The sequence below is a fragment of the Somniosus microcephalus genome, chromosome 4 (genome assembly GCF_052327205.1).
Source record: "Somniosus microcephalus isolate GS21.2 chromosome 4, FLI_Smic_1.0, whole genome shotgun sequence".
NCBI classification, from domain to species: domain Eukaryota; kingdom Metazoa; phylum Chordata; class Chondrichthyes; order Squaliformes; family Somniosidae; genus Somniosus; species Somniosus microcephalus.
The window spans coordinates 342,257,607-342,273,051 of record NC_140990.1 but is presented as its reverse complement, the minus strand read 5'-3'; positions in this window follow the sequence as shown (position 1 = coordinate 342,273,051).

Genomic DNA, 15,445 nt, shown 5'->3' with positions numbered 1-15,445 from the left:
GAGTGTCGGTGAAGTTGGGAGTGTCGGTGAAGTTGGGAGTGTCGGTGACGGGAGTGTCGGTGAAGTTGGGAGTGTCGGTGAAGTTGGGAGTGTCGGTGACGTTGGGAGTGTCGGTGAAGTTGGGAGTGTCGGTGAAGTTGGGAATGTCGGGGACGTTGGGAGTGTTGTTGACGTTGGGAGTGTCGGTGACGTTGGGAGTGTCGGTGAAGTTGGGAATGTCGGTGATGTTGGGAGTGTCGGTGAAGTTGGGAGTGTCGGTGAAGTTGGGAGTGTCGGTGAAGTTGGGAGTGTCGGTGAAGTTGGGAGTGTCGGTGACGGGAGTGTCGGTGAAGTTGGGAGTGTCGGTGAAGTTGGGAGTGTCGGTGACGTTGGGAGTGTCGGTGACGTTGGGAGTGTCGGTGACGTTGGGAGTGTCGGTGACGTTGGGATTGTCGGTGAAGTTGGGAATGTTGGTGAAGTTGGGAGTGTCGGTGAAGTTGGGAGTGTCGGTGACGTTGGGAGTGTCGGTGACGTTGGGAGTGTCGGTGAAGCTGGGAGTATCGGTGACGTTGGGAGTGTCGGTGACGTTGGGAGTGTCGGTGACGTTGGGATTGTCGGTGAAGTTGGGAATGTTGGTGAAGTTGGGAGTGTCGGTGAAGTTGGGAGTGTCGGTGACGTTGGGAGTGTCGGTGACGTTGGGAGTGTCGGTGACGTTGGGATAGTCGGTGAATTTGGGAATGTCGGTGAAGTTGGGAGTTTCGGTGAAGTTGGGAGTGTCGGTGATGTTGGGAGTGTCGGTGACGTTGGGAGTGTCGGTGACGTTGGGAGTGTCGGTGAAGTTGGGAGTGTCGGTGAAGTTGGGAATGTCGATGACGTTGGGAGTGTCGGTGAAGTTGGGAGTGTCGGTGACGTTGGGAGTGTCGGTGAAATTGGGAATGTCGGTGACGTTGGGAGTGTCGGTGAAGTTGGGAGTGTCGGTGAAGTTGGGACTGTCGGTGACGTTGGGAGTGTCGGTGAAGTTGGGAATGTCGGTGAAGATGGGAGTGTCGGTGACGTTGGGAGTGTCGGTGAAGTTGGGAGTGTCGGTGAAGTTGGGAGTGTCGGTGACGGGAGTGTCGGTGAAGTTGGGAGTGTCGGTGAAGTTGGGAGTGTCGGTGACGTTGGGAGTGTCGGTGAAGTTGGGAGTGTCGGTGAAGTTGGGAATGTCGGTGATGTTGGGAGTGTCGGTGACGTTGGGAGTGTCAGTGAAGTTGGGAGTGTCGGTGAGGTTGGGAGTGTCGGTGAAGTTGGGAGTGTCGGTGAAGTTGGGAGTGTCGGTGAAGTGGGGAGTGTCGGTGACGTTGGGAATGTCGGTGACATTGGGAGTGTCGGTGACGTTGGGAGTGTCGGTGAAGTTGGGAGAGTCGGTGAAGTTGGGAATGTCGGTGAAGTTGGGAGTGTCGGTGACGTTGGGAGTGTCGGTGACGTTGGGAGTGTCGGTGAAGCTGGGAGTATCGGTGACGTTGGGAGTGTCGGTGACGTTGGGAGTGTCGGTGACGTTGGGATTGTCGGTGAAGTTGGGAATGTTGGTGAAGTTGGGAGTGTCGGTGAAGTTGGGAGTGTCGGTGACGTTGGGAGTGTCGGTGACGTTGGGAGTGTCGGTGACGTTGGGATAGTCGGTGAATTTGGGAATGTCGGTGAAGTTGGGAGTTTCGGTGAAGTTGGGAGTGTCGGTGATGTTGGGAGTGTCGGTGACGTTGGGAGTGTCGGTGACGTTGGGAGTGTCGGTGAAGTTGGGAGTGTCGGTGAAGTTGGGAATGTCGATGACGTTGGGAGTGTCGGTGAAGTTGGGAGTGTCGGTGACGTTGGGAGTGTCGGTGAAATTGGGAATGTCGGTGACGTTGGGAGTGTCGGTGAAGTTGGGAGTGTCGGTGAAGTTGGGACTGTCGGTGACGTTGGGAGTGTCGGTGAAGTTGGGAATGTCGGTGAAGATGGGAGTGTCGGTGACGTTGGGAGTGTCGGTGAAGTTGGGAGTGTCGGTGAAGTTGGGAGTGTCGGTGACGGGAGTGTCGGTGAAGTTGGGAGTGTCGGTGAAGTTGGGAGTGTCGGTGACGTTGGGAGTGTCGGTGAAGTTGGGAGTGTCGGTGAAGTTGGGAATGTCGGGGACGTTGGGAGTGTTGTTGACGTTGGGAGTGTCGGTGACGTTGGGAGTGTCGGTGAAGTTGGGAATGTCGGTGATGTTGGGAGTGTCGGTGAAGTTGGGAGTGTCGGTGAAGTTGGGAGTGTCGGTGAAGTTGGGAGTGTCGGTGAAGTTGGGAGTGTCGGTGACGGGAGTGTCGGTGAAGTTGGGAGTGTCGGTGAAGTTGGGAGTGTCGGTGACGTTGGGAGTGTCGGTGACGTTGGGAGTGTCGGTGACGTTGGGAGTGTCGGTGACGTTGGGATTGTCGGTGAAGTTGGGAATGTTGGTGAAGTTGGGAGTGTCGGTGAAGTTGGGAGTGTCGGTGACGTTGGGAGTGTCGGTGACGTTGGGAGTGTCGGTGAAGCTGGGAGTATCGGTGACGTTGGGAGTGTCGGTGACGTTGGGAGTGTCGGTGACGTTGGGATTGTCGGTGAAGTTGGGAATGTTGGTGAAGTTGGGAGTGTCGGTGAAGTTGGGAGTGTCGGTGACGTTGGGAGTGTCGGTGACGTTGGGAGTGTCGGTGACGTTGGGATAGTCGGTGAATTTGGGAATGTCGGTGAAGTTGGGAGTTTCGGTGAAGTTGGGAGTGTCGGTGATGTTGGGAGTGTCGGTGACGTTGGGAGTGTCGGTGACGTTGGGAGTGTCGGTGAAGTTGGGAGTGTCGGTGAAGTTGGGAATGTCGATGACGTTGGGAGTGTCGGTGAAGTTGGGAGTGTCGGTGACGTTGGGAGTGTCGGTGAAATTGGGAATGTCGGTGACGTTGGGAGTGTCGGTGAAGTTGGGAGTGTCGGTGAAGTTGGCACTGTCGGTGACGTTGGGAGTGTCGGTGAAGTTGGGAATGTCGGTGAAGATGGGAGTGTCGGTGACGTTGGGAGTGTCGGTGAAGTTGGGAGTGTCGGTGAAGTTGGGAGTGTCGGTGACGGGAGTGTCGGTGAAGTTGGGAGTGTCGGTGAAGTTGGGAGTGTCGGTGACGTTGGGAGTGTCGGTGAAGTTGGGAGTGTCGGTGAAGTTGGGAATGTCGGGGACGTTGGGAGTGTTGTTGACGTTGGGAGTGTCGGTGACGTTGGGAGTGTCGGTGAAGTTGGGAATGTCGGTGATGTTGGGAGTGTCGGTGAAGTTGGGAGTGTCGGTGAAGTTGGGAGTGTCGGTGAAGTTGGGAGTGTCGGTGAAGTTGGGAGTGTCGGTGACGGGAGTGTCGGTGAAGTTGGGAGTGTCGGTGAAGTTGGGAGTGTCGGTGACGTTGGGAGTGTCGGTGACGTTGGGAGTGTCGGTGACGTTGGGAGTGTCGGTGACGTTGGGATTGTCGGTGAAGTTGGGAATGTTGGTGAAGTTGGGAGTGTCGGTGAAGTTGGGAGTGTCGGTGACGTTGGGAGTGTCGGTGACGTTGGGAGTGTCGGTGACGTTGGGATAGTCGGTGAATTTGGGAATGTCGGTGAAGTTGGGAGTTTCGGTGAAGTTGGGAGTGTCGGTGATGTTGGGAGTGTCGGTGACGTTGGGAGTGTCGGTGACGTTGGGAGTGTCGGTGAAGTTGGGAGTGTCGGTGAAGTTGGGAATGTCGATGACGTTGGGAGTGTCGGTGAAGTTGGGAGTGTCGGTGAAGTTGGGAATGTCGGTGAAGTTGGGAGTGTCGGTGATGTTGGGAGTGTCGGTGAAGTTGGGAGTGTCGGTGACGTTGGGAGTGTCGGTGACGTTGGGAGTGTCGGTGAAGTTGGGAGTGTCGGTGACGTTGGGAGTGTCGGTGAAGTTGGAATTTCGGTGACGTTGGGAGTGTCGGTGAAGTTGGGAGTGTCGGTGACGTTGGGAGTGTCGGTGACGTTGGGAGTGTCGGTGAAGTTGGGAGTGTCGGTGAAGTTGGGAGTGTCAGTGACGTTGGGAGTGTCGGTGAAGTTGGGAGTGTCGGTGAAGTTGGGAATGTCGGTGAAGTTGGGAGTGTCGGTGACGTTGGGAGTGTCGGTGACGTTGGGAGTGTCGGTGACGTTGGGAGTGTCGGTGACGTTGGGAGTGTCGGTGACGTTGGGAGTGTCGGTGACGTTGGGAGTGTCGGTGAATTTGGGAGTGTCGGTGACGTTGGGAGTGTCGGTGAAGTTGGGAGTGTCGGTGACGTTGGGAGTGTCGGTGACGTTGGGAGTGTCGGTGAAGTTGGGAGTGTCGGTGAAGTTGGGAGTGTCGGTGATGTTGGGAGTGTCGGTGAAGTTGGGAGTGTCGTTGACGTTGGGAGTGTCTGTGACGTTGGGAGTATCGGTGACGTTGGGAGTGTCGGTGACGTTGGGATTGTCGGTGAAGTTGGGAGTGTCGGTGAAGTTGGGAATGTCGGTGACGGTGGGAGTGTCGGTGAAGTTGGGAGTGTCGGTGACGTTGGGAGTGTCGATGAAGTTGGGAGTGTCGGTGAAGTTGGGAGTATCGGTGACGTTGGGAGTGTCGGTGAAGTTGGGAGTGTCGGTGACGTTGGGAGTGTCGGTGAAGTTGGGAGTGTCGGTGAAGTTGCGAGTGTCGGTGAATTTGGGAGTGTCGGTGACGTTGGGAGTGTCGGTGAAGTTGGGAGTGTCGGTGACGTTGGGAGTGTCGGTGACGTTGGGAGTGTCGGTGAAGTTGGGAGTGTCGGTGAAGTTGGGAATGTCGGTGAAGTTGGGAGTGTTGGTGACGTTGGGAGTGTCGGTGAAGTTGGGAGTGTCGGTGAAGTTGGGAATGTCGGTGAAGTTGGGAGTGTCGGTGAAGTTGGGAGTGTCGGTGACGTTGGGAGTGTCGGTGAAGTTGGAATTTCGGTGATGTTGGGAGTGTCGGTGAAGTTGGGAGTGTCGGTGACGTTGGGAGTGTCGGTGACGTTGGGAGTGTCGGTGAAGTTGGGAGTGTCGGTGAAGTTGGGAGTGTCAGTGACGTTGGGAGTGTCGGTGAAGTTGGGAGTGTCGGTGAAGTTGGGAATGTCGGTGACGTTGGGAGTGTCGGTGACGTTGGGAGTGTCGGTGACGTTGGGAGTGTCGGTGACGTTGGGAGTGTCGGTGACGTTGGGAGTGTCGGTGAATTTGGGAGTGTCGGTGACGTTGGGAGTGTCGGTGAAGTTGGGAGTGTCGGTGACGTTGGGAGTGTCGGTGACGTTGGGAGTGTCGGTGAAGTTGGGAGTGTCGGTGAAGTTGGGAGTGTCGGTGACGTTGGGAGTGTCGGTGAAGTTGGGAGTGTCGTTGACGTTGGGAGTGTCTGTGACGTTGGGAGTATCGGTGACGTTGGGAGTGTCGGTGACGTTGGGATTGTCGGTGAAGTTGGGAGTGTCGGTGAAGTTGGGAATGTCGGTGACGGTGGGAGTGTCGGTGAAGTTGGGAGTGTCGGTGACGTTGGGAGTGTCGATGAAGTTGGGAGTGTCGGTGATGTTGGGAGTATCGGTGACGTTGGGAGTGTCGGTGAAGTTGGGAGTGTCGGTGAAGTTTTGAGTGTCGGTGAAGTTGGGAGTGTCGGTGAAGTTGGGAGTGTCGGTGAAGTTGGGAGTGTCGGTGAAGTTGGGAGTGTCGGTGACGGGAGTGTCGGTGAAGTTGGGAGTGTCGGTGAAGTTGGGAGTGTCGGTGACGTTGGGAGTGTCGGTGAAGTTGGGAGTGTCGGTGAAGTTGGGAATGTCGGGGACGTTGGGAGTGTTGTTGACGTTGGGAGTGTCGGTGACGTTGGGAGTGTCGGTGAAGTTGGGAATGTCGGTGATGTTGGGAGTGTCGGTGACGTTGGGAGTGTCAGTGAAGTTGGGAGTGTCGGTGAGGTTGGGAGTGTCGGTGAAGTTGGGAGTGTCGGTGAAGTTGGGAGTGTCGGTGAAGTGGGGAGTGTCGGTGACGTTGGGAATGTCGGTGACATTGGGAGTGTCGGTGACGTTGGGAGTGTCGGTGAAGTTGGGAGAGTCGGTGAAGTTGGGAATGTCAGTGAAGTTGGGAGTGTCGGTGACGTTGGGAGTGTCGGTGACGTTGGGAGTGTCGGTGAAGCTGGGAGTGTCGGTGACGTTGGGAGTGTCGGTGACGTTGGGAGTGTCGGTGACGTTGGGATTGTCGGTGAAGTTGGGAATGTTGGTGAAGTTGGGAGTGTCGGTGAAGTTGGGAGTGTCGGTGACGTTGGGAGTGTCGGTGACGTTGGGAGTGTCGGTGACGTTGGGATAGTCGGTGAATTTGGGAATGTCGGTGAAGTTGGGAGTTTCGGTGAAGTTGGGAGTGTCGGTGATGTTGGGAGTGTCGGTGACGTTGGGAGTGTCGGTGACGTTGGGAGTGTCGGTGAAGTTGGGAGTGTCGGTGAAGTTGGGAATGTCGATGACGTTGGGAGTGTCGGTGAAGTTGGGAGTGTCGGTGACGTTGGGAGTGTCGGTGAAATTGGGAATGTCGGTGACGTTGGGAGTGTCGGTGAAGTTGGGAGTGTCGGTGAAGTTGGGACTGTCGGTGACGTTGGGAGTGTCGGTGAAGTTGGGAATGTCGGTGAAGATGGGAGTGTCGGTGACGTTGGGAGTGTCGGTGAAGTTGGGAGTGTCGGTGAAGTTGGGAGTGTCGGTGACGGGAGTGTCGGTGAAGTTGGGAGTGTCGGTGACGTTGGGAGTGTCGGTGACGTTGGGAGTGTCGGTGAAGTTGGGAATGTCGGTGAAGTTGCGATTGTCGGTGATGTTGGGAGTGTCGGTGACGTTGGGAGTGTCGGTGAAGTTGGGAGTGTCGGTGAAGTTGGAAGTGTCGGTGAAGTTGGGAATGTCGATGACGTTGGGAGTGTCGGTGAAGTTGGGAGTGTCGGTGAAGTTGGGAGTGTCGGTGAAGTTGGGAATGTCGATGACATTGGGAGTGTCGGTGAAGTTGGGAGTGTCGGTGACGTTGGGAGTGTCGGTGACGTTGGGAGTGTCGGTGAAGTTGGGAATGTCGGTGATGTTGGGAGTGTCGGTGAAGTTGGGAGTGTCGGTGAAGTTGGGAGTGTCGGTGAAGTTGGGAGTGTTGGTGACGTTGGGAGTGTCGGTGACGTTGGGAATGTCGGTGACGTTGGGAGTGTCGGTGACGTTGGGAGTGTCGGTGACGTTGGGAGTGTCGGTGAAGTTGGGAGTGTCGGTGAAGTTGGTAATGTCGGTGAAGTTGGGAATGTCGGTGACGTTGGCAGTATCGGTGACGTTGGGAGTGTTGGTGACGTTGGGAGGGTCGGTGAAGTTGGGAGTGTCGGTGAAGTTGGGAGTGTCGGTGACGTTGGGAGTGTCGGTGAAGTTGGGAATGTCGGTGAAGTGGGGAGTGTCGGTGAAGTTGGGAGTGTCGGTGACGTTGGGAGTGTCGGTGACATTGGGAGTGTCGGTGACGTTGGGAGTGTCGGTGAAGTTGGGAATGTCGGTGAAGTTGGGAGTGTCGGTGAAGTTGGGAGTGTCGGTGAAGTTGGGAGTGTCGGTGAAGTTGGGAATGTCGTTGACGTTGGGAGTGTCGGTGAAGTTGGGAGTGTCGGTGACGGGAGTGTCGGTGACGTTGGGAGTGTCGGTGAAGTTGGGAGTGTCGGTGAAGTTGGGAGTGTCGGTGACGGGAGTGTCGGTGAAGTTGGGAGTGTCGGTGAAGTTGGGAGTGTCGGTGACGTTGGGAGTGTCGGTGACGTTGGGAGTGTCGGTGAAGTTGGGAGTTTCGGTGACGTTGGGAGTGTCGGTGAAGTCGGGAGTGTCGGTGACGTTGGGAGTGTCGGTGAAGTTGGGAGTGTCGGTGACGTTGGGAGTCTCGGTGAAGTTGGGAGTGTCGGTGAAGTTGGGAGTGTCGGTGAAGTGGGGAGTGTCGGTGACGTTTGGAATGTCGGTGACATTGGGAGTGTCGGTGACGTTGGGAGTGTCGGTGAAGTTGGGAGTGTCGGTGAAGTTGGGAATGTCGGTGAAGTTGGGAGTGTCGGTGACGTTGGGAGTGTCGGTGATGTTGGGAGTGTCGGTGAAGTTGGGGGTGTCGGTGACGTTGGGAGTGTCGGTGACGTTGGGATTGTCGGTGAAGTTGGTAATGTCGGTGAAGTTGGGAGTGTCGGTGAAGTTGGGAGTGTCTGTGACGTTGGGAGTGTCGGTGACGTTGGGAGTGTCGGTGATGTTGGGAGTGTCGGTGACGTTGGGAATGTCGGTGACGGGAGTGTCGGTGAAGTTGGGAGTGTCGGTGAAGTTGGGAGTGTCGGTGAAGTGAGGAGTGTCGGTGACGTTGGGAATGTCGGTGACATTGGGAGTGTCGGTGACGTTGGGAGTGTCGGTGAAGTTGGGAGTGTCGGTGAAGTTGGGAATGTCGGTGAAGTTGGGAGTGTCGGTGAGGGTGGGAGTGTCGGTGACGTTGGGAGTGTCGGTGAAGTTGGGAGTGTCGGTGACGTTGGGAGTGTCGGTGACGTTGGGAGTGTCGGTGACGTTGGGATTGTCGGTGAAGTTGGGAATGTCGGTGAAGTTGGGAGTGTCGGTGAAGTTGGGAATGTCGGTGAGGTTGGGAGTGTCGGTGACGTTGGGAGTGTCGGTGCCGTTGGGAGTGTCGGTGAAGTTGGGAGTGTCGGTCAAGTTGGGAGTGTCGGTGAAGTTGGGAATGTCGATGACGTTGGGAGTGTCGGTGAAGTTGGGAGTGTCGGTGACATTGGGAGTGTCGGTGAAATTGGGAATGTCGGGGACGTTGGGAGTGTCGTTGACGTTGGGAGTGTCGGTGACGTTGGGAGTGTCGGTGAAGTTGGGAATGTCGGTGATGTTGGGAGTGTCGGTGACGTTGGGAGTGTCGGTGAAGTTGGGAGTGTCGGTGACGTTGGGAGTGTCGGTGACGTTGGGAGTGTCGGTGAAGTTGGGAGTGTCGGTGAAGTTGGGAGTGTCGGTGAAGTTGGGAATGTCGATGACGTTGGGAGTGTCGGTGAAGTTGGGAGTGTCGGTGACGTTGGGAGTGTCGGTGAAATTGGGAATGTCGGGGACGTTGGGAGTTTCGTTGACGTTGGGAGTGTCGGTGACGTTGGGAGTGTCGGTGAAGTTGGGAATGTCGGTGATGTTGGGAGTGTCGGTGACGTTGGGAGTGTCGGTGAAGTTGGGAGTGTCGGTGACGTAGGGAGTGTCGGTGAAGTTGGGAATGTCGGTGAAGTTGCGAGTGTCGGTGAAGTTGGGAGTGTCGGTGACGTTGGGAGTGTCGGTAAAGTTGGGAGAGTCGGTGAAGTTGGGAGTGTCGGTGAAGTGGGGAGTGTCGGTGACGTTGGGAATGTCGGTGACATTGGGAGTGTCGGTGACGTTGGGAGTGTCGGTGAAGTTGGGAGTGTCGGTGAAGTTGGGAATGTCGGTGAAGTTGGGAGTGTCGGTGATGTTGGGAGTGTCGGTGAAGTTGGGAGTGTCGGTGACGTTGGGAGTGTCGGTGACGTTGGGAGTGTCGGTGAAGTTGGGAGTGTCGGTGACGTTGGGAGTGTCGGTGAAGTTGGAATTTCGGTGACGTTGGGAGTGTCGGTGAAGTTGGGAGTGTCGGTGACGTTGGGAGTGTCGGTGACGTTGGGAGTGTCGGTGAAGTTGGGAGTGTCGGTGAAGTTGGGAGTGTCAGTGACGTTGGGAGTGTCGGTGAAGTTGGGAGTGTCGGTGAAGTTGGGAATGTCGGTGAAGTTGGGAGTGTCGGTGACGTTGGGAGTGTCGGTGATGTTGGGAGTGTCGGTGACGTTGGGAGTGTCGGTGACGTTGGGAGTGTCGGTGACGTTGGGAGTGTCGGTGACGTTGGGAGTGTCGGTGACGTTGGGAGTGTCGGTGAAGTTGGGAGTGTCGGTGACGTTGGGAGTGTCGGTGACGTTGGGAGTGTCGGTGAAGTTGGGAGTGTCGGTGAAGTTGGGAGTGTCGGTGATGTTGGGAGTGTCGGTGAAGTTGGGAGTGTCGTTGACGTTGGGAGTGTCTGTGACGTTGGGAGGATCGGTGACGTTGGGAGTGTCGGTGACGTTGGGATTGTCGGTGAAGTTGGGAGTGTCGGTGAAGTTGGGAATGTCGGTGACGGTGGGAGTGTCGGTGAAGTTGGGAGTGTCGGTGACGTTGGGAGTGTCGATGAAGTTGGGAGTGTCGGTGAAGTTGGGAGTATCGGTGACGTTGGGAGTGTCGGTGAAGTTGGGAGTGTCGGTGAAGTTTTGAGTGTCGGTGAAGTTGGGAGTGTCGGTGAAGTTGGGAGTGTCGGTGAAGTTGGGAGTGTCGGTGAAGTTGGGAGTGTCGGTGACGGGAGTGTCGGTGAAGTTGGGAGTGTCGGTGAAGTTGGGAGTGTCGGTGACGTTGGGAGTGTCGGTGAAGTTGGGAGTGTCGGTGAAGTTGGGAATGTCGGGGACGTTGGGAGTGTTGTTGACGTTGGGAGTGTCGGTGACGTTGGGAGTGTCGGTGAAGTTGGGAATGTCGGTGATGTTGGGAGTGTCGGTGACGTTGGGAGTGTCAGTGAAGTTGGGAGTGTCGGTGACGTTGGGAGTGTCGGTGAAGTTGGGAATGTCGGTGAAGTTGGGAGTGTCGGTGAAGTTGGGAGTGTCGGTGACGTTGGGAGTGTCGGTGAAGTTGGGAGTGTCGGTGAAGTTGGGAGTGTCGGTGAAGTGGGGAGTGTCGGTGACGTTGGGAATGTCGGTGACATTGGGAGTGTCGGTGACGTTGGGAGTGTCGGTGAAGTTGGGAGAGTCGGTGAAGTTGGGAATGTCGGTGAAGTTGGGAGTGTCGGTGACGTTGGGAGTGTCGGTGACGTTGGGAGTGTCGGTGAAGCTGGGAGTGTCGGTGACGTTGGGAGTGTCGGTGACGTTGGGAGTGTCGGTGACGTTGGGATTGTCGGTGAAGTTGGGAATGTCGGTGAAGTTGGGAGTGTCGGTGAAGTTGGGAGTGTCGGTGACGTTGGGAGTGTCGGTGACGTTGGGAGTGTCGGTGACATTGGGATAGTCGGTGAAGTTGGGAATGTCGGTGAAGTTGGGAGTTTCGGTGAAGTTGGGAGTGTCGGTGACGTTGGGAGTGTCGGTGACGTTGGGAGTGTCGGTGACGTTGGGAGTGTCGGTGAAGTTGGGAGTGTCGGTGAAGTTGGGAATGTCGATGACGTTGGGAGTGTCGGTGAAGTTGGGAGTGTCGGTGACGTTGGGAGTGTCGGTGAAATTGGGAATGTCGGTGACGTTGGGAGTGTCGGTGAAGTTGGGAGTGTCGGTGAAGTTGGGACTGTCGGTGACGTTGGGAGTGTCGGTGAAGTTGGGAATGTCGGTGAAGATGGGAGTGTCGGTGACGTTGGGAGTGTCGGTGAAGTTGGGAGTGTCGGTGAAGTTGGGAGTGTCGGTGACGGGAGTGTCGGTGAAGTTGGGAGTGTCGGTGACGTTGGGAGTGTCGGTGACGTTGGGAGTGTCGGTGAAGTTGGGAATGTCGGTGAAGTTGCGATTGTCGGTGATGTTGGGAGTGTCGGTGACGTTGGGAGTGTCGGTGAAGTTGGGAGTGTCGGTGAAGTTGGAAGTGTCGGTGAAGTTGGGAATGTCGATGACGTTGGGAGTGTCGGTGAAGTTGGGAGTGTCGGTGAAGTTGGGAGTGTCGGTGAAGTTGGGAATGTCGATGACATTGGGAGTGTCGGTGAAGTTGGGAGTGTCGGTGACGTTGGGAGTGTCGGTGACGTTGGGAGTGTCGGTGAAGTTGGGAATGTCGGTGATGTTGGGAGTGTCGGTGAAGTTCGGAGTGTCGGTGAAGTTGGGAGTGTCGGTGAAGTTGGGAGTGTTGGTGACGTTGGGAGTGTCGGTGACGTTGGGAATGTCGGTGACGTTGGGAGTGTCGGTGACGTTGGGAGTGTCGGTGACGTTGGGAGTGTCGGTGAAGTTGGGAGTGTCGGTGAAGTTGGTAATGTCGGTGAAGTTGGGAATGTCGGTGACGTTGGCAGTGTCGGTGACGTTGGGAGTGTTGGTGACGTTGGGAGGGTCGGTGAAGTTGGGAGTGTCGGTGAAGTTGGGAGTGTCGGTGACGTTGGGAGTGTCGGTGAAGTTGGGAATGTCGGTGAAGTGGGGAGTGTCGGTGAAGTTGGGAGTGTCGGTGATGTTGGGAGTGTCGGTGACATTGGGAGTGTCGGTGACGTTGGGAGTGTCGGTGAAGTTGGGAATGTCGGTGAAGTTGGGAGTGTCGGTGAAGTTGGGAGTGTCGGTGAAGTTGGGAGTGTCGGTGAAGTTGGGAATGTCGGTGACGTTGGGAGTGTCGGTGAAGTTGGGAGTGTCGGTGACGGGAGTGTCGGTGACGTTGGGAGTGTCGGTGAAGTTGGGAGTGTCGGTGAAGTTGGGAGTGTCGGTGACGGGAGTGTCGGTGAAGTTGGGAGTGTCAGTGAAGTTGGGAGTGTCGGTGACGTTGGGAGTGTCGTTGACGTTGGGAGTGTCGGTGAAGTTGGGAGTTTCGGTGACGTTGGGAGTGTCGGTGAAGTCGGGAGTGTCGGTGACGTTGGGAGTGTCGGTGAAGTTGGGAGTGTCGGTGACGTTGGGAGTCTCGGTGAAGTTGGGAGTGTCGGTGAAGTTGGGAGTGTCGGTGAAGTGGGGAGTGTCGGTGACGTTTGGAATGTCGGTGACATTGGGAGTGTCGGTGAAGTTGGGAGTGTCGGTGAAGTTGGGAGTGTCAGTGAAGTTGGGAATGTCGGTGAAGTTGGGAGTGTCGGTGACGTTGGGAGTGTCGGTGACGTTGGGTGTGTCGGTGAAGTTGGGAGTGTCGGTGACGTTGGGAGTGTCGGTGACGTTGGGATTGTCGGTGAAGTTGGTAATGTCGGTGAAGTTGGGAGTGTCGGTGAAGTTGGGAGTGTCTGTGACGTTGGGAGTGTCGGTGACGTTGGGAGTGTCGGTGACGTTGGGAGTGTCGGTGACGTTGGGAATGTCGGTGACGGGAGTGTCGGTGAAGTTGGGAGTGTCGGTGAAGTTGGGAGTGTCGGTGAAGTGGGGAGTGTCGGTGACGTTGGGAATGTCGGTGACATTGGGAGTGTCGGTGACGTTGGGAGTGTCGGTGAAGTTGGGAGTGTCGGTGAAGTTGGGAATGTCGGTGAAGTTGGGAGTGTCGGTGAGGGTGGGAGTGTCGGTGATGTTGGGAGTGTCGGTGACGTTGGGAGTGTCGGTGACGTTGGGAGTGTCGGTGACGTTGGGATTGTCGGTGAAGTTGGGAATGTCGGTGAAGTTGGGAGTGTCGGTGAAGTTGGGAGTGTCGGTGAGGTTGGGAGTGTCGGTGACGTTGGGAGTGTCGGTGCCGTTGGGAGTGTCGGTGAAGTTGGGAGTGTCGGTCAAGTTGGGAGTGTCGGTGAAGTTGGGAATGTCGATGACGTTGGGAGTGTCGGTGAAGTTGGGAGTGTCGGTGACATTGGGAGTTTCGGTGAAATTGGGAATGTCGGGGACGTTGGGAGTGTCGTTGACGTTGGGAGTGTCGGTGACGTTGGGAGTGTCGGTGAAGTTGGGAATGTCGGTGATGTTGGGAGTGTCGGTGACGTTGGGAGTGTCGGTGAAGTTGGGAGTGTCGGTGACGTTGGGAGTGTCGGTGACGTTGGGAGTGTCGGTGAAGTTGGGAGTGTCGGTGAAGTTGGGAGTGTCGGTGAAGTTGGGAATGTCGATGACGTTGGGAGTGTCGGTGAAGTTGGGAGTGTCGGTGACGTTGGGAGTGTCGGTGAAATTGGGAATGTCGGGGACGTTGGGAGTTTCGTTGACGTTGGGAGTGTCGGTGACGTTGGGAGTGTCGGTGAAGTTGGGAATGTCGGTGATGTTGGGAGTGTCGGTGACGTTGGGAGTGTCGGTGAAGTTGGGAGTGTCGGTGACGTAGGGAGTGTCGGTGAAGTTGGGAATGTCGGTGAAGTTGCGAGTGTCGGTGAAGTTGGGAGTGTCGGTGACGTTGGGAGTGTCGGTAAAGTTGGGAGAGTCGGTGAAGTTGGGAGTGTCGGTGAAGTGGGGAGTGTCGGTGACGTTGGGAATGTCGGTGACATTGGGAGTGTCGGTGACGTTGGGAGTGTCGGTGAAGTTGGGAGTGTCGGTGAAGTTGGGAATGTCGGTGAAGTTGGGAGTGTCGGTGATGTTGGGAGTGTCGGTGAAGTTGGGAGTGTCGGTGACGTTGGGAGTGTCGGTGACGTTGGGAGTGTCGGTGACGTTGGGATTGTCGGTGAAGTTGGGAATGTCAGTGAAGTTGGGAGTGTCGGTGAAGTTGGGAGTGTCGGTGACGTTGGGAGTGTCGGTGACGTTGGGAGTGTCGGTGACGTTGGGAGTGTCGGTGAAGTTGGGAGTGTCGGTGAAGTTGGTAATGTCGGTGAAGTTGGGAATGTCGGTGACGTTGGCAGTGTCGGTGACGTTGGGAGTGTTGGTGACGTTGGGAGGGTCGGTGAAGTTGGGAGTGTCGGTGAAGTTGGGAGTGTCGGTGACGTTGGGAGTGTCGGTGAAGTTGGGAATGTCGGTGAAGTGGGGAGTGTCGGTGAAGTTGGGAGTGTCGGTGACGTTGGGAGTGTCGGTGACATTGGGAGTGTCGGTGACGTTGGGAGTGTCGGTGAAGTTGGGAATTTCGGTGAAGTTGGGAGTGTCGGTGAAGTTGGGAGTGTCGGTGAAGTTGGGAGTGTCGGTGAAGTTGGGAATGTCGGTGACGGGAGTGTCGGTGAAGTTGGGAGTGTCGGTGAAGTTGGGAGTGTCGGTGACGTTGGGAGTGTCGGTGACGTTGGGAGTGTCGGTGAAGTTGGGAGTTTCGGTGACGTTGGGAGTGTCGGTGAAGTCGGGAGTGTCGGTGACGTTGGGAGTGTCGGTGAAGTTGGGAGTGTCGGTGACGTTGGGAGTCTCGGTGAAGTTGGGAGTGTCGGTGAAGTTGGGAGTGTCGGTGAAGTGGGGAGTGTCGGTGACGTTGGGAATGTCGGTGACATTGGGAGTGTCGGTGACGTTGGGAGTGTCGGTGAAGTTGGGAGTGTCGGTGAAGTTGGGAATGTCGGTGAAGTTGGGAGTGTCGGTGACGTTGGGAGTGTCGGTGACGTTGGGAGTGTCGGTGAAGTTGGGAGTGTCGGTGACGTTGGGAGTGTCGGTGACGTTGGTAGTGTCGGTGACGTTGGGATTGTCGGTGAAGTTGGTAATGTCGGTGAAGTTGGGAGTGTCGGTGAAGTTGGGAGTGTCTGTGACGTTGGGAGTGTCGGTGACGTTGGGAGTGTCGGTGACGTTGGGAGTGTCGGTGACGTTGGGAATGTCGGTGACGGGAGTGTCGGTGAAGTTGGGAGTGTCGGTGAAGTTGGGAGTGTCGGTGAAGTGGGGAGTGTCGGTGACGTTGGGAATGTCGGTGACATTGGGAGTGTCGGTGACGTTGGGAGTGTCGGTGAAGTTGGGAGTGTCGGTGAAGTTGGGAATGTCGGTGAAGTTGGGAGTGTCGGTGAGGGTGGGAGTGTCGGTGACGTTGGGAGTGTCGGTGAAGTTGGGAGTGTC